At 43.9% G+C, this 19,260-nt stretch overlaps 1 long non-coding RNA gene across 3 annotated transcripts in view; it reads left to right on the forward strand.

The window, feature by feature from the left end:
* Window positions 1–1,457: 1,457 nt before the first annotated feature.
* LOC139076722 (uncharacterized) overlaps window positions 1,458–19,260 on the forward strand; it is a 63,081-nt gene continuing 45,278 nt past the window's right edge. For all 3 annotated transcript variants that reach the window (XR_011528613.1, XR_011528615.1, XR_011528614.1), the window contains exon 1: window positions 1,458–1,595. This is a non-coding gene — a long non-coding RNA (uncharacterized lncRNA). The remainder of the gene's footprint in view (window positions 1,596–19,260) is intronic.

Here is a 19,260-nt window from a genome sequence, read left to right on the forward strand (position 1 = left end):
TCCTCGTCTGTAAAATGAGGACAGTAAGAGTGGTTCCTCCACAGGACTCTAATGAGGACTGTTGGGGAAGTAAATTCCTACCGAAACAGAATCCCACCCACCAAACAGGAAAGAAAGGAAGCAGTTTTATTAGGGAATAAGCATATCAGAGTACAATGCAGTGCAGGTCACTGTGAAGATGTTACCGGAAGTTCCATCTCTGATCCCAAAGCCAATGCAAATAACGAGAACACAATCTTGGGGGGATAATGGAGAGCTTTCCTTCACCAGGCACAGGCAGGAAAGCAAGGGCCAGGGCCCCCCAAATTGCTAGCTCCCCGTTAAGAAACGGGTGGGGCTTTTTATTTGGGGCTTTAGTTAGGGGAGGGTGCCGTGGCCTTCCTGATCAGCGTTTTCCCATGGGCCTGTGTCTGGGGCTGCTTCCAGCCGAGGAGACAGAGGGTTTCTCAGATGAGCGTCCTCGGCTGTTTGTCTCCACGGGGGAAGGTGCACTCTGACGTCAGGGAGCCGAGGAGCTGGGCCTGGGAAGCCTCGGTTTCTGGGTATTGTCTGGACACTAGTTTCTCTGTAAAAGGACTTCAAGGTCCTGGGATCAGCATGACTTTAGTGGGAGCCCAGCATGAGCCCATCTGGACTTTAACAATTTGTAACTTCTCTTTGGCTCTATAGCTCAGTGGGTCAGAGGTTAAAGAAACAAGCATTTTCCTATGAGTGTCACTAAGGACCCAGGGATCTGGGGATGTGGGCCTTTAGTTTTAGCCCATCCCTGCTGGGTTCTCTGAAGGGGAACCGACGGCGGGGCTGATATTAACTAAGAGCCGGTCACAAAGAGATAGGGCAAGGACAGAATTCCACCCACTTATACAGCCAGGCCACCAACCCTTCTACAACACCCTATTTTTAACCACGACATCCCCAAATTCTCAGAGTAACACACCTCATCTTCCTGTAGAGGACTTGGCAGCATCTAAACTCACTTGGGAGTTAAGGAGCCATTTGCTCTAGTTAATTGCCTTTATCCAAGGGAGTAATAAAACTTCTCTTATATTCTTGCCTGCTAGCAGATGGTTGCAGCTCCAAGAGAGGCATTGCAGTTAGGCCCCACAGTGACAGGGAGAGTGGGGCTGAGCCTTCTCAGATGTGTGATTTCAAAAGGGCTGAATCCCAGACACTTGGGAAACGTTACTGGGTTGTAGAATTGGCAAGTCACTTCTCCTTACAAAGATTTATAAACAAATCAAGAGATTAGAGAAAGGATTCACAACCACTCAGTTTCTCACCTAAATGGCCTAAGAAGGGTGGGGGAAAGGTCTGTTTCCCTCTTGACAACAGGAATAATTTATTTTTTAAATTTATCCTTACAGTATTAAATGAGATAATATGTGGGAAGTGTCTGGCCCGTAGAAAATACTCAGCATGTGCTGAAATCGTTTTCCTTGTATTTGTGTTTATTGTGCAGGATTCCTTGGATGTTGGGAAAGCACAGCCTGATCGCGGAGGCAGAAGTCCCCTTGGGCTCTCAGGGTTCTAAGCTGGAACACTCGGGACAGAAGCACCAGCCTTTTCTTTTGGTCTCTGCCCTGGTGTGGTGATTGGTGAGTCTGGGCCAGGAGGCAGAGGACCCTGTGGGAGTTAAGAGGAGACACACCCTGCAGTTCCCAAGGGGCACATGACCTGTGGAGGCCTGCTGTGGGCGGCAGCCCCAGCCTCTCTCCATAGGCCCCTGTCCAGGCAGAGGTACTGAGGCTGGGAGGAGAGGAGCCCCTGCCTGCTGAAGCTTGGTCGCTCTGCCGTCTCGTCCTGAGGAGACACCGGCCCTGGAGATAGGAGGAGGGAGGAAGGGAGGAAGCTTGGAGCTGGCTTTGACTAAGGTGCCGAGGCCCTATGTCTAGCATTTTTCTCGTCTTATTTAATCCTGCCAGAAACTCTGAGAGGTAAATATTATCACCTCTGTGTAGAGCAGATGCAACACGAGCCCTTCAAGGAGCAGCTATGTTTCCACTGGGAAGGAAGTGGCTGCATGGCCCCAGACGCAGGCTCCCCCACCGAACCTGTGGGCTTCCCTGACAACTGGCCTGAGGCCTTGGGGGGTCCGTGATAAAGATCTGAAAATTACTTCAGACTCTTCCAGAAATTTTACAAAACGCTTCAGTTTAGTAAATACTCATTTTGCACATACAGACTATGTTCTGTCATCAGAGATATAAATGATGATGTTTGGGGGTAAATTCTCAAAACAATTTTGTAATTTTTTGTCTTAAAATACTGAACGGTGTTTGTTATTCTGCCTCAGCAACCACACCCTCGGGGATGGAGGGCAGCATCCTTTCCTCTGGGCGGGCTGGGTGCCCTGGGGGCAATGGGCCTCCTCCTCGCTCCTCCAGCAAGAACACTCAGCACTGACGGGGGCGGTTTTCTCATCAGAGAGTTGAGGGTAGGTGCTGCGACCCCATGTTACCTACAAGGCTCACGGGGCAGGAGGCAGATCGGAGGCCAGCACAGGTTTCATCAGAGATGGGGATGCTGGACATTAATTGGGGGATTTTTTTTTTAGTGGTAGAATTTTGTCACAGTCATCTAATTTTAGACATCGCTGTCCTGTTTGCTGGATCTTGGGCAGAAGCCCAACCTTCCCGAATAGGGGACGCCTGCTTTGCCTCAGCAGGCATGGGGAGGGCCTCCTCTGCTCCCGGTGGGGATTCTCCCTGGCTGTCTCAGCATGCCGGGAAATGGCTGCACGGCCGTGCCTCCGTTTCTTCCCCAACCTCTACTGGGCTCCACATCGAGGGCTCAGCACAGTCCCCACTGCTGCAGGTCTCATTCTGGTGATTCATCATTGGTGCTATTATTACAGTTGGTCACTAAGAGAGGGGGGAACAAAAGGATGGTGCTGAGTTCAGACACAGCTGCCCTCTCTCCAGAGGCCCTTGGGTTGAAGCCAGGCTCTACTGCTTTCCAAGAGCAGGGCAGATTATTCTTGTTGGAGCCTCAGGTTTCCTAGGTACCAAATAAAAATAGTGGCCCACTCCAAAGGCTATGATGGGGATGCCTGGCACTGCGTGAGTCCAGTGACCCGCCTGTGACCCACATGCAGAGACGCTGAACGCAGAGCGCGCTGTGCTCCTCTCACAAGCAAGTCCACACCGGAGCCCTGGCCCCGCGCAGGCCCGGACCGCATCACACATGGAGCAAGGGAAGGTGGAGACGCGGCAGAGGGAGGCTGAGGAAGCCAGGCGGAGCGGGCTGCCGGCCTGCCTCGGCTGTCGTGTGACAGCGTAAGTGGCACAGTGACAGGCTGAGACTTGTCAGCACCTGCAGCCGGTAATCACTCGCCCCAGGCTCCAGGCTGCTCTGAGCGCAGGGCGGCGGCCGCTCACGGGCACTGTTTTCAGCGGTTGCTCATCTTCCCTTGTGTTTCCATTCTTTGACCTTTCTCTCACGTGTTATCTGTGGCATCTTCAGATACAGTAGGTTCCCTCCTACCTCCACTGAAATGAAGAATGAAAGACCCACAGTACCTTTTACTGTCACTTTTCCTTCACCGGTAGGGTTAGGTATTGCCCCTTTCTTCCACCTGAAGAAAGGGGCAAAACCTAATCCCTTCTGCCGTGGGCTGCCTGCACTGCACGTGGAGGCAGGCTCCGGGGCAGGCTGGGAGCCGGTGTCTGCATCTCCTGGCTCCTCCCACGCTGGGGACTTCTTTTTTTAATTGCAGTATTAACATACAATATTGTATTAGTTTCAAGTGTATAACATAGTGATATGACGTTTATTTACATTACGAAATAATCATCCTAGTAAGACTAGTCACCGTACAAAGTTACGACAATATTGTTGACTATATTCCCCATGCTGTATGTTACACCCCCACGACTTATTTATTTTATAACTGGGAGTTTGTACCTTTCAATCCCCTTCTCCTATTTCACCCTTACCCCCACCCACCTCCCCTCTGGCAACTGTCAATTTGCTCATTTTATCTGAGTCTATTTCTGTTTTGTTCACCCGGAAAACTTCTGACACAAGTAGGCTGAGAAGAGAGAATCCTGGCCAATAGTGGCTTGGGGACATGCTCTAGGGTGCCACCCACAGAGAGCATGGAGGGCAGTCACACCTGATGTGTAAGGATCAATGGCAGCTCTTTTGTGAATGTTCCTTCTAAGGAAAGTCTTCCTGCTTTGTCTCATTGATAAGTTTTCCTAAGACATTGAGGACAACTACCTGAGACAACTGTTAATCAAAATCCACAAGTGATGAACATGAATCCAAATTATGATCCACTTATTTTAAATGTTTTTCAAATACAAGTTTTATGCTTATATAAAGCTGCTGCTTATACACTTCTTTCATGTGCTAATCTTCGGCTATTAAAATAATAAAAACTTAAAAAATATGTTTTAGGCTTCTGTTAATGATTAGTTTGGCATTATTTGTAGTTTCCTGGTTTTTATTATATATTCTTATAATATTGTTTCTCAGTCATCATCAGTCTATTTTCAATAATTTTTTAAAGCTATTGAAAGTTGAAATACAAAGTCGATGAGGGAGAAATCAGCAAAGCCTGTGCCAGAGGCCGTGGGAGGGACCTGCGTGGGCCGCGCCTCCCTGGGGGCCCAGCCCTGCACCGTGCTGGGGGCACAAGTCCAGAGCAGCGAGGTCAGCCGCCAGAGGCCCAGCTCGCTTTCCAGGTAGGGGAAATTTGGAAATATTTAGGGATTTTGACTGTTTAAAAACTGATTTAAAAAATTAGAAACCATACAGATGGCATTTTCAAATGGGCATGAACTATAAAGAAAACATTTTCTAATAAAATTGGAAAAATAAGGTTTACATTTTATTTGTTTCTTAATGGATATTTTCTGAGCCCAGTTAGTAGGAAGATTAAATGTAGTCAAAACAGAGAGCCAGAATGGAGGTGACAGCGACACCTCCCCCAGGGATCTGGCCCTTTAGGCACACCAGTGGCCTTGCCAGGAGAGCTTTGTCAAAGAGTTGGTGTTGAAATTGACACCACAGCTTGAACTTTAAATAGAAGAAAGAAGAAAAACGTGTTTGAAGATGGAATTTCGGAAACGGCCTGCAGATTCATCATGGCCACTTACTTTTAACCCTAAAGAAACAAGGGAGCTTAACTGAGTCACCACTCCTAACAAGTTGCTGATGGTATTGACCCAGGTGGACATAGATCCTCTCCTGGAGGAGAGGGCTGGCCTGGGAGTGCGGACCTGCTGCCTGTCCTGCTGCCCCAGGGCCCAAGCTTGCACCCCAGGGTGCAGGGCAGGGCTGGTCCTTCTTGGGAACTGGAGGTCCAGGAGCTCCATGACCAGATCATAGGGCCTGCAGACCCTAACCTCCCACCCTGGCCAGACCCACGGCTGCTGTCAGAACGCTCCGGAGCCGCCTCAGGGCGATTTATTTTTTATTCACTCAATACATGTCTATTGAGAATCTGTGAGGCAGCTGGGCTAAGGAATGGTGGCTAAAAAGCAGAGGGAGTCCCTACTACCTGGGACATACATGCCGGAGTGAACTTTTTTCTTCTTTCTTCTTTTCACGGTAGTTGGCGTTGATGTTTCCTAAGTTCAGAGTGCTGGACACATGTAAATGATGGACTACATGTCACTCAGGCAGAAGCAGAGTTCCAAGAGCGCATCCAACCTGTGAAAGCCAAGCAGAGGCCCAGAGAAGGCGCTCTGCCCTGCTCGCCCCCTTGAGCACAGCTTTGGTGGCTAGAGGCTGCCTCAAAGCTGTGGGGAGAGACCCTCAGAGGACATGCTCAGACTCATCCCAGCCCCCAGGGCTGGTGTCTTGAAGGGCTGTTTCACCCTTGGCTTCCGTGACCCTATGGAATGTGTGGCAGCCACAGTGGCAAAGGTAGCCAAGACCCGGAGCAGCCACCTCATCTCATACTAGGCCCCACCCGTTGTCACCCAGAGAAGAAGAGACATTTCTTAAGTTTGGAGACCTCATCCGGGACCAAGAATAAAGCGCAACATGCTGAATGAAGAATGAACTTGAGATGTTTCGCAACAAAAGGCCGGAAAGCGTGCCCTCCCACCCTCGGCCCTTTCCACCTGAATCAGGCAGGAGCAGGGGTAGCAAGGCCGGTCAGTGAAAGAGAAACCAGACCCCAGCACAGTGGTGGCTGCTTGGAAAGCAAACTGGTTTTGTGCATGGAGGCTGGTGGTGTACTTGGGTACGATCCACTGCAAAGCGTGTTGGTGGGTGCATGAGAGCAGTCATGCCCTGTGCCCTTTGACTGAGGGTCTGCTTCAGAGTGCTAACGCTGATGGCCACAAGCATGAGGCTGACTGCACGTCATATGCTGGGTTCAGTTTCACAGGGTATGCAAAGCAGGGAGGCTCTAAATAGCGAAAAATATGCTTATTGGGCTATATTTAAAGCAATTAGACAATAAGAATTTAAGTTTGGTGCCAGTGGGCTTTGGGCTAGTGGTCCTAGTCTACTGTTAAGAAGTAAACAATCTAGGGCCAAGATACGGGGGCCATTTTTCCTCCACTTATATCACACTGCTGAGCCAAGCAGTTTTGAGAAAATTCAGAAGTCTGTTTGACATAAATTCAGAGGTCTGCTTACAAGGTAAATTTTCTTGGGAAAATGTAGGTGACCCACAATGCTCAATCTCTCAACAGTCGGGGAAAAGTGCACCAGAGACCAGATAAACTGAAAGAGAAGCATTAAATATATAAGGGGTGTAGGGGATCAGAATTGGCCACCCCAAAATGTGTCTCTTTGGCTGGATTATTTTTAAGAACAAAAGACTCTGAAAGAAACTTTGACCTTCCCCCAACTGCCTAAAAGAATTTAAGATAGAAGTCTTGTTTCAGGAAGGAGCTAATACCATATGATAACTATAGTATAATATGGACTAGATGTGGCAGACAGGAAGGCACTAATAAGCCCATTTCTATCAAAGTTCTATGTCTCAGGTTCACATTGTCTGTAGATGGCCCAGAAAACTTTTGTTTATCAAACATTTGCTTTTCCATCTCCATGTAAATTGTCTTCCTCCCCTTTGAAGTCCCAAACCACTACCCTCAGCAGCCTCCTTTGTCTTTAACTGAAGATGATATTTAAGGTGGTGGTTTCCATCATTTTGGTGAGTTACTCAGATTTCCTGGGTTTCTCCCATGTATACATGTTGTTAAACTTTGTTCAACTTTCTCTTGTTATTCTGCCTCATGTCAATTTAATTCTTAGACCAGCCAGAGGGACCTAGAGGGTAGAGGAATTGTTTTCCTTCCCTACAGGAGCATAAAGGGAAAAATGGTTAATTCCAGTTAGGGGCAGAGGAATTGCAAAATTATCACTTTCTTGTTTTTGGTATTTGTGATTTGCTATATAAAGATTGTGCTTAATAAGACAGTGAGTTTTAACTTGACAATGTGCTTCACCTCTAGTCCTATATGCTTATAGGGCTGTTTCTACCCCAAAATACTATAAGGTAGGTAAGAGAGAAAGGGGCAGTAAGGGAGGAAATATGACCCTCATATATGGGAAGGAAAAACTAAGACACAGCAATTTGAATACATTGCTTAGCAGTACACTGCTTACTGCCTTCCCAGGAACACAACCTAGCAAAGCCACTTGATCTCCTGTCCTGTATTGGCCACAAATGAAACCCACACTGAACGTGGGGGTTGCCTCTTGGGAGCCAAGACGAGATAAAGAGCAGAGGTATTAGCATAAATGACCCTTCATCCAAGCTCATTATGCAAACCTATTGTAGGTACAAGTTATAGCTACAACTAACACATGCCTCATCTCGTTTCACTCTTACAATCATGCAAGAGAGGCTTTATTATCCCAACTTTAAAGATGAGCCCAGCTCCTCCAGCCAACAAGGCAGAATAGGGGTTGGAAGGCAGTTCTGTCTGTTTCCCCTTCACTGCATCACCCGAGTGCGGAAGCCCGAAACCTTCCTTCTGGGAAGAGCAGAGGTGCTCAGGGAGAGAAGTGGAACCATTCAGACCAGTTAGAAAAACGTGACCCTGCTTCCTTGAAGGGGTTGATGCATTGTGGGATGGTGTCTGCGTGAATACTTCCACTCCTTGAAATGCTGCGTTTACTTTGGAGGGGATTCAATACAATGGTTACCTGTGAAGACACGAGATCAAGTCAAAGCCTTAATTTTTATTTAATGCTAGAATCGTGAAATATAGGTGATAAAGGAAAGATTATATGGCCCTAAGGGAAAACATGTAAGCTTAGGCCTAGATGCTCAACAGTCTCACAGTTGTTCAGCCTGAGAATAACTCTACAGGAGGTTTCTCCTTGTGAATAAATTTGTGTTGTTTTGAGGTGGATCATTTCGTTCTGTGCTCCATTTTCCCAGTGTGATTCATCTTGAATATTTGTCAGTTTATGACAGCTTATTTTACAAATGCCTTAAGGCTGAAATGAGAAGAAATCTTTCCAACTACCTAGAGATTGTTTTATGTGCTTTACGGCTTCTGCACCAAACAACAATAATGGTAAAAATAGTAATAATAATAAGTTTTGCTTTCAAAACTCTCCCTTTTCTCACCTCCTTCATCTTCTCTTAATCCTTCACTTTTTATCTGCCTTTGCTTTACTGTTCTTTTTATTTATGATTTATTTATGATTAAGAAGATACAAAAGCCATGAACTTGTTTACAGAGTGGAAAACTATGCAAGGTCTTATTTCATCCAGATAGATTTTAAATAACTATTTCCATATATAGATGCACAGTTTAAGAGAAGAGAGATCAAGGAGAGCACAGGGACAAACACTAAGTCCTCAGAAGCCTGGAAGCTAAAATCTTAGTACAGGAGAGAACCTATAACCTCTTCACATCTGGAAAGGCCAGCTGTCTTTCTCATCTGTTTCTCTTTCTGTCACCACACACGTCTTCCCCTCTCAGTGGGCTTTTCCATCTTAGGCCTCTGCCCATGTGTGCTGTCAGAATAGTGCCCCCCCACCAAAATATGTCCATGTCCTAAGCCCTACAGCCTGTGAATGTTATCTTATATGGCAAAATGGACTTTGCAGGCGTGATTAAGTTAAGGACCTTGAGATGGGGAGATTATTATGGATTTTCCAGGTGGACCCAATCTGATCATATAAGCCATTAAAAAAGGGAAAGAGGGTCAGAAGTATTGGTCAGAGAGATGAGATGGAAGAAGAAGGAGGAGAGATTCAAAGCATGAGGGACTTCACCTGCTGTTGCTGACTTTGAAGATGGAAGGAGGAGGCCATGAACTGAGGAATGCAGGCTGCCCTAGAAGGTGGGAATGTCAGGCTTCAGCTGACAGCCAGCAAGGAAACGAGGACCTTAGGCCTACAACCACAAGGAACTGAATTCTTCCAACAACCCAATGAGACAGGAAATGGATCCTCCTCCAGAGCCTCCAGAAAGGAACGCAGCCCTGCCGACACCCTGACGTTAGCCCAGGGAGACCGGTGGAACGTAAGACCCACAGAGCTGTAAGAGAAAAAATTTGTGTTATTTTGAGTTGCTAAGTTCGTGGTAGTTTATTACAACAGCAAGAGGGAACTGATATGCTGTGCATTGAAAGGCCAGGCATGCCTAACAGGGTGTCTCCCTAAACATAACTTTCCCATCATTCTTTCATTTTTTTCCTATAATCTTTTGTCCAGCTGATGAAGTGAGTAGGACGCTGATAAAGTCCTCCATGATGCTTACTTTTTTAATATATCAGGTCTACGTTTTTCAGGAGTTAGCTAATGGAACATTTTCAATCAACTGTTAATTTTTGAGATGCTCTGGCTCAACCTTGGCACAAGTTAGCAGGATCCTGTGTTCAGGGTCTCACCAGGGATCAACTGGAACCTCAGGAGGAGAGGTCATTTGTCCAACTTTCCACTCAAATAACTTGGAAAACCAAAGTTTCTGAGAAAATACATATTTAATACATATTAAAAATATATATTGAAATGTACCTTAAACGTAAGTGCAGAGCGTTGATGACAGACAGACTTTGCTTTGAATTCTCTCTCTTCATCTTGTTTCCTTTGTGACCTCCAAGTGGAAAACCATTTTCATGGAGATTCAGTTTCCCCATCAACTATGGGTTGCAAAGTTATCTTGAAGATTAAAGAAAATGAACAAAAAGTCCCTAGAACTGAGACTTGGTAAATGGTGATGAAGTTTTATAAAAAGATAATAGAAAGAGAAGTGCCAAAGCCCTTCAGCCAAATGCCACCGGGACTGCCCCTGTGGTTGAACAAGTTGGTTTATTGCATCTTGCGGTGAGGGAGAGCTCACACCATAAAGAACCACGAGGTTCTCAGTTACAGCCTGTTCAAGCTTATTTACAGGGTTTGGGCTTTGGTTGAGTGATTTGGGGGAAGGTCTAAGAAAGTGAGGCTTTTCTCTAGTTTGGATACCATTAGAAAGTGAGGAAAATTCTGTGATGTAACTCACTGAATCTTATCTATAGGGAGGAGAAACTAGAATGAAGACGAGGTTGTAAACTAGTAAAGAAGTAGCTGACAATCATCTTGGTATTGACAGGGAGAGTTTGGGATTTTGAGGACAGCTCATTGACTTTGTTTTTCTCCGTGCTTGGACAAAATCATGAAGTGGACTTGTTTTGTCTTATCATGATGTCAGAGTAGTCCTGTCTGAGGTTGGTGTTCTGTGAGATTGTTTATAGCCAACAGGAGAATAACATGGAACAGCTATGAGTGTCAGGCCAGCTTCTGAATTCCAGGGGCTGTTCTTTTATTTTCTTTCTCAGAGGTATTAGTCTATTTACATTTTAAAATACTGGTTGACAAAAATGCTGCTTATTGAACCCCACTTCATATTGAACAACCAAATACTGCCAAAGCCAATCAAATTTATAACTATTCTAAAAATTAAAACGTTGTCTTTCCTTTCTGCACACTTCTAGTAAACCTAAACATGTCCTCTAACAAAATTTTGATCAAGACAAAACTGAATAAATGAACCAATAAATATTAACTAATATCAAACACATCGTGGGCATATGCATACAGCGAGCCAATAAATTTGCAAAGTGGTGCATTTGGAGGTGATGTTTGAGAGTGGAATTATGAGGACTGAACATTTAGTCATCGTTTAATTCATTACTCAAGAAAACTGCTGCTGAATCATCTCAGGAAACTGATTTAAAAACAACCACAATAATGTTTTACCAGTGAAAGCATCTGAACTTGGGCACTCAAAGCAAGCAGAGTTGAGTACGAAGAGAAAATAGTCTAATAAACAAGTTGTGCCCAAGTGGTTTTCTCACTGAGTCACAAATGGCAATGAGAAGATTGACAGGAACAAAGTTCAACCCGACATAGGAAGAGTGCTCTCCAGGGTGCTGATTCAAACAGCACTAAGACCCGTGTACAGTCAGCTGTTTTCAGAGTAGGAGGGTCCTTTCTTTTTGTAGCATCTTGTGCCCAGAACAGTGTGGCATTTCCCCTTTGTGTGAATTTCATCATTAGAAAGATATTTACATTTCCACCTCAAGGGTATAAAGTTACACAGCAAAGGGAGCAGGTGAATCAATATAGGTTGGGGGAAATTTCCTGTGAAGCTTGTTTTCCGAATGCAGGTTAGAACTGTGTTGGAGAGAGGTAATTTGGGGATTCAACATTTCAAAGCAAGTATGATTTTTATCTTTGTGACAAAGTTGAATGATAAAATAAGATTCAAAATGTTAGGCTCATTAGGTTTCATGGACATCAAAGAGAATTTAGAAAATTCCTCTTTGGAGAGGAATAAGAATAAGAATGCATAATATGCAAACAACCTAAAAATAAACTGGAGTTTAAAAAATATTAAGTATAAAAACATGATTCATGATTTAGAAGAAGGAAAAGAAAATTTAGATGTTCTGACATTCCTAAATTGCCACTGGAGAAAACTGTCATTGCCTGAAGGAAAACAGACCCATTTCTTGGCATAAAGACAATGGGCTCTTCAGAGACTGAGCCCTGTAGCATTTTTATTTCAGGTTGGAATATTTCTTGATGGACTGATTCACTGGGGAAGAATTAAAGTTCCCTCCCCCATACACACATTCTCTGTGAGATTATGGGGACAGCATCATAAATGGAGCAGCCCTAATCACAAGACATAATCACAGGTAAGTACAAGGTGGTTCCGTGTCTCAGTTGATGAATCTACTGAAGGAAGAAGAAACTCTAGGGAAAAAGCTAATACTTTCACCTGCAGAACATTGAAAGTCATTGCTAAGTCCAAAATATTTAACTCAAGAGAGATGCTTGATTGAAAAGTTAACACGTGGTGGTCTTTCCTGGTTTTGGTGGAGTTTAATCATTCAATATTCACCACAGATTTTAATGCTCATAAATTTAGTTATTTGTTGATAATAATTTCTACAAACCCAGAAAATGAATTGGTTGTAGTGATTATAGGAATATGAAGAAAATGTGGCAAAGTGATAGCTTGAGAGCATGTTCCATGCCTGAGTCTTACTTGGTAAAATCTATATTCTTTAATTCTTAGTGATAGAGAAACATCTTTTGTTGGTAGTAGTGATTCCTAGTTGCAATAGCCCAGTGATGTTCGAGCTTTAGTGGGCGTTAGAGTGACCTAGAGGGCTTGATAAAGTACACATTGCCAGGCTCCACCCCCAGAATTTGTGGTTTAGGTGGTCTAGGGTGGGGCTCGAAACTGTGCTTTTCAAGCAAGTGCCCAGGTGATGCTGATGCTGCCGGTTTGGGGAACAGGATTTGAGAACTATTGCAGAGCCTTTAGGTCAGTGTTTGTAAACTTACCCACACATTGGAACCACCTGGGAAATGTTATAAACTACTGAGGCCTGGGTCCCCCACCCAAAAGATTGTAATTTAGTTGCTCTGGGGTGTACCTAGGATTCAGTGGGTTTTTTTCAAAGTTTGCTAGGTGATCATAGCATGCAACCAAAGTTGAGAACCTCTGTTTAGTAGCTCCCATCTTCTCTGAAATCAGCTAAATTCAGTTAACACGTGTTCCTCTGGCTCACTCAGTCACAAAACCCTTAACAACTCTTTCTGGAGCTCAGGAAGTGTCTCACAGGGCCAGCCCCGGTGGCCTATGGTTAAGTTCAGCACGCTCCACTTCAGCAGCCCAGGTTCAGCTCCCAGGCGCAGACCTATACCACTTGTCTGTCAGTGGCCATGCTGTGGTGGCAGCTCAAGTAGAAAAAAGAGGAAGATTGGCAGCAGATGTTATCTCAAAGCAAATATTCCTCAGCAGAAAAACAAACAAGCAAAAAAATTAAGGAGGTGTCTCACAAATGTGCACAAATTGGTCCCCTCAATTCCCACAGAAGGACAGCCACATCTCACCCCTTGCTTCAGTGGTGTCACTGAAGTCATGTGAAGGTGGTGGGCCAGTGTCACTGGGAGCCCTTTCATCTCCCTCCTGGGGGCAGTTCCCATGGTTCGCATTGCATCCCTTTCCCAAAACCTCGCACCCAAACGGCAGCATACCGAAGCAGTCCATCATTGTGCAAACTGCTCCCACAGACTCTGAGGATCCACAATTACCACTTTGGTTTCAAAGAAGTTATTTGAGTCTTTGGAAACAGTCTGGAATTTAAATATTCAGCAGGAAACTTCATGCCTTCCTCAGCCCATATTGGTGCTATTTCTCCTTAAAACACATCTAATCTAACCCTGATGCCTATGTCTTATTGTGATGTTGCTTTACCTTTACGAGTAATCATTAGTTAATTTTTTTCTCAGCTTCTTGTTTCTCTTTCTTCTTCTCATCTATGCTTTTGCCACTTGTGGGCCACTTGCCTCAATTCTTTTTTTTCAGGATTGTATTGGCTATTTAAGGTCTTTTGTTGTTCCATGTAAATTTTAGGATTGTTTGCTCTGTTTCCATAAAAAATATCATTGAGATTCAGATTGGGATTTCATTGAATCTGTAGATTGATTTAGGTAATATGGCTGTTTTAATTATGTCAATGCTTCCAATCCATGAGCATGAAATATCTTTTCATTTCCTTATGTCTTATTCAATTTCTTTCAACAATGTCTTATAGTTTTCAGTGTACAAGACTTTCTCCTCTTTGGTTAAATTTATTCCTAGATATTTTATTCTTTTTGTCTCAATCGTAAGTTTGATTGTATTCTTGATTTCTCGTTCTGCTATTTTGTTGTTAGGGTATAGAAATGTAACTGATTTTTGATATTGACTTTGTACCCCACAACTTTACTGTATTTGTTAAATCTTTCTACTAGTTTTTTGGTGAGTTCTTTAGGGTTTTCTATATACAGAATCATGTCATTCACAAATAGTGACAATTTTACTTCTTCCCTTTATCATTATGTAATGCCCTTCTTTGTCTCTTGTTACAGTTTTTGTTTTAAAGTCTATTTTGCCTGATAAGTATTGCTACCCCAGCTTTCTTTTCATTTCCTTTTCATGGAATATCTTTTTCCATCCCTTCACTTTCAGCTTGTGAGTGTCTTTTTTCTTCTTTTTAATGATTGGCATCTAAGCTAACATCTGTTACCAATCTTTTTTTTCTTCTTATTCTCTCCAAAGCCCCCAGTACATAGTTGTATATTCTAGTTGTAGGTCCTTCTGGTTGTGCTATGTGGGACACCACCTTAGCATGGCCTGATGAGCAGTAACATGTCCATGCCCAGAATCTGAACTGCCAAAACTCTGGGCTGCCTAAGCAGAGCACACAAATTTAACCATTCAGCTGTGGGGCTGGCCCCTGTGAGTGTCTTTAGGTCTGAAGTGTGTCTCTTGTATGCAACACATATATGGGTCCTGTCTTTTATGCATTCAGTCATGCTATGTCTTTTCATTGGAGCATTTAATCTATTGACATTTAAAGTAGCTATTGATAAGTATGAATTTATTGCCACTTTGTTACTTTTTTCTGAGTGTTTCAGTACTTCTTTGTTCCTTTCTTCTTCTCTTGGTCTCTTCTCTTGTGATTTGATAGCTTTTTTTTAGTATTATGTTTGGGGTCCTTTCTCTTTATTTTTTGTGTATTTTTATTGGGGTTTTTTTGTGGTTACCATGAAGTTCATATGTAATAATCTACGTATATAGCAATCTATATTAAGTTGATGGTCTCTTACGTTTCACCTTATACTAAAAGCCCTAAACTTTTACTCTCCTACTTGTTCTGTTTTTTTTTTTGTCACAAAAAGGTTGTCCCTGAGCTAACATCTGTGCCAATCTTCCTCTATTTTGTACGTGGGGTGCCACCAGAGCGTGGCTTGATGAGCAGTGTGTAGGTTGGCACCCAGTGTCTGATTCCGTGAACCCTAGGCTGCTGAAGTGGAGCATGAGAACTTAACCACTGCCCCACCAGGCTGGCCCCCATGTTTTGTTTTTGACATCGTATTTTATCCTTTTTAATTTTGGGTATCCTTGCCCTCTTATTGTAGATGTGGAGGAGTTCGATATATTTGTCTTTTGACCTTCATTTTGACTTTATAGGTGGTTGATCTACTACCTTTACTATATATTTCAGTGTGCATCGTTCTGGCCATTAGTTTGTATTCTTTATCAGGTAGATTTAATGTCTCTGTTTTATTTAGCACTTTTGATGAGGATTTGTCCTGTTTTTTTATTTGAGCATATTCCTTTGTCTTCTCATTTTCCCTACGTCTTTGTGTTTATTTCTATGTATTAGGTAGATCAGTTATGTCCCCTAATCTTGGAAGTGTGGTCTTATGTGATCCAGCAGTGTTCTCCCCTCTTTCCACCCATACCAAATGCTCCAGGGGTGTCCCCTGTGTGTGCTGAGTGTGGCCTTCTGTTGTGGCAGTCCCACTACCACTGCATGCATGTATGTAGGCTGGGCTGGCCCCTGGGCTGGCTGGTTGTGATGCCTGGTTATCTGTGCCTGCTACACACATGTTACTGGGCAGATCAAGCCCTGGCATGGCTGGCTGAAAAACCTGGTAGAGCACAAACACTCCCTGTTTGCTGGTGGGTGGGACAGGCCCCTGGTGTGGCTGGTTAGTAGGCCCAGGTGCACATGACTGCTGCAGGCCCCCACTGTGGCTGGTTGCAAGACCTGATGGCAGTCAGCTGCCTTGTGTGCACTGGTGGGTGGGGCATGCCCCTGACGAGGCTGGCTGCTAGGTGCACAGATGTTGCTAGCTCACTGGTGGGCAAGGGATGCCCCTGATGCAGCTGGGTGTGCAGCCTGGTGACTTAGCTGTAGCTAGCTTGCTCTTGGGTGGGGCAGACCTTTGGCACAAGCTGGCTGTGTGGCCCAGGGTTGTGTTACTGGCTCATATGTGATGGTGGGCAGGGAAGGCTCCTATGTACCAGCACATGACCATTTTGGGCACTGTTGGTGGGTGGGGCGTATCCCCTGTGTGGCTGGTTGTGAGGCCCGGTGGCACAAATCTGCTGCTGGCTCACTGGTGGGTGGAGCAGGACCTGGTGTGGGCTGCCTGCTCTCAATTGCCTCAAGTGCTCTAGTGGGTGAGGCAGGCCCCTGCACTAACAGGTTAGAGGGAGGATTCCAAAATGGCACCTGCCAGCATCTATGTTAGTTCTGCTGATCTAGGTCACAAAAATGGCTACTGCCAGTGTCTCACTCCCTGGTTGTGGGGAGACCAAGCTGTCTCCTGCCTCTCCAGGATGTGCTCTGAGCTTAGCAAGTGAGTCTCTTTTGCCAATGGACTATGCAGTTTTCTATCTAATGTTTTTGTGCTGGTTTCTAAGTTGAGTGAGTCTGTGCATGGGCCCTTTAAGAGAAGGTTTTCCTTTGCCTGAAGTTCTGTAGTTTTCCTGGGTGTATTCTTGTTGGTTTTCAAAGCCAGATGTTTTGTGGTCTTGTCTCTCTTGTGCTGGGTCTAAGGGCTGGGGTGCCTAATGTGGATCTCGAATACCCCACCACTCTGTGAAAAAGTCTGTACCTTTGAGATCATTCCCAATGATGAAGCGCCTCAGCTAGGGCATGGTTTTCCCTCAGCAGGTTGTAAATCTGCATCTTCCACCCCTCTCTGTGTTGTCCTTTGTTGTGGAGCTTCTTTTCATCCAGTTTCTAGATCTCTTTTCAGAAGAAATTGTTCCACAGGTTTGTTGTGTCTGTGGGAGGAGATGAGCTCAGGATCCCCCTATTCTGCCATCTTCCAAACTTGTCCTCTGCAAAGGAAAAGTTCTTGAAGGAAATTAAAAGTGCTACTCCAGTGAATACACAAATTGTAAGAAAGCAAAACAGCCCTATTGCTGATATCGAGAAAATTTTAGTAGTCTGGACAGAAGATCAAACCAACATTCCTTTAAGCCAAAGCCTAATCCAGAGCAAGGCCCTAATTCTGTTCAATTATATGAAGGCTGAGAAAGGTGAGAAAGCTGCAGAAGAAAAGTTTGAAGCTGGCAGAGGTTGGTTTAAGGAAAGAAGCCATCTCCATAACATAAAAGTGCAGGGTGAAGCAGCAAGTGCTGGTGCAGAAGCTGCAGCAAGTTCTCCAGAAGATCTGGCTAAGACAATTAATGAAGGCGGCCACACTAAACAACAGATTTTCAATGTAGATGAAACAGCCTTCTCTTGAATAAGATGCCATCAAGGACTTTCATAGCTGGAGAGGAGAAGCCAATGCCTGGCCTCAAAGCTTCAAAGGACAGACTGGCTCTCTTATTAGGGGCTAATGTGGCTGGTGACTTTAAGAAATACGCTACATCTACTCTGCCTATGTCCTATAAATGGAACAGCAAAGCCTGGATGACAGTACATCTGTTTCCAACATGGCTCACTGCATATTTTTGGCCCATTGTTGAGACCTACTGCTGAGAAAAAAAAAGATTTCTTCCAAAGTGTCACTGTTCATTGACAATGAACTGGTCGCCCTGGAGCTCTGATGGAGACGTACAATGAGATTAATGTTGTTTTCATGCTGGCTAACACAACATCCATTCTGCAGCCCATTGATTAAGGAGTAATTCTGACTTTCAAGTCTTGTTATTTAAAAATACACTTCATAAGGCTATAGCTGCCTTATATAGTGAATTCTCTGATGGATCTGGGCAAAGTAAATTGAAAACCTTCTGGAAAGGATTCACCATTCTAGGTACCACTAAGAATATTCACGTTTCATGGGAAGAGTTCAAAATATCCACATTCACAGGAATTTGGAAGAAATTGATTTCAATCCTCATGGATAGTCATATGGATAGTCATCCATGAGGGGTTCGAGACTTCAGTGGAGGAAATAACTGCATATGTGATGGAAACACCATGAGTACTAGAACTAGAAGTGGAGCCTGAAGACATGACTGAATTGCTGCAATCTCATGATAAAACTTTAACAGATGAGGAGTTGCTTCTTATGGATGACCAAGAAAGTGGTTTCTTGAGATGGAATCTACTCCTGATGCAGGTGCTGTGAAGATTGTTGAAATGATAACAAAGGATTTAGAATATTACATAAGCTTAGTTGATAAAACAGAGGCAAGGTTTGAGAGGATTGACTCCAATTTTGAAAAAAGTTCTACTGTAGCTAAAATGCTTTCAAACAGCATCTCATGCTATAGAGAACTTGTTCATGAAAGGAAGAGTCAATCAATGTACCAAACTTCATTGTTGTCTTATTTTAAGAAATTGCCACAACCACACCAATTTTCAGCAAACACAACCCTGATCATTCAGCAGCCATCAACATTGAGGCAAAAGCCTCTACCAGCAAAAAGATCATGACTCGTTGAAAGCTCAGATGATGATTAGAATTTTTTAACAATAATTTTTTTTTTACTTTATTGATATCATCATGGTTTAAAACCTTGTGAAATTTCAGGTATACATTATTATTTATCAGTTTCTGTGTAGACTGCATCGTGCTCACCACCAATAGTCTCATTTTTATCTGTTACCACATATATGTGCCCCTTTACCCCTTTTGTCCATCCCCCCAATCCCCTTCTCCTCTGGTAACCACTAATCTGTTCTCTTTATCCATGTGTTTATCTTCCACATATGAGTGAAATCATGTGGTGTTTGTCTTTCTCTGTCTGGCTTATTTTGCTTAACAGAATACCCTCAGGGTCCATCCATGTTGCAAATGGGATGATTTTCTCTTTTTTGTGACTGAGTAGTATTGCATTGTATATATATATACCATATCTTCTTTATCCATTCATCAGTTGATGAACACTTGGGTTGCTTCCATGTCTTGGCTATTGTGAATAATACTGCAACACACATAGGAATGCATGAATCTCTTTGAATTGTTGATTTCAAATTCTTTGGATAAATACCCAGTAGTGGGACAGTTGGTGGTATGGTATTTCTATTTTTAAT

The sequence above is a fragment of the Equus przewalskii genome, chromosome 17 (genome assembly GCF_037783145.1).
Source record: "Equus przewalskii isolate Varuska chromosome 17, EquPr2, whole genome shotgun sequence".
NCBI lineage: Eukaryota > Metazoa > Chordata > Mammalia > Perissodactyla > Equidae > Equus > Equus przewalskii.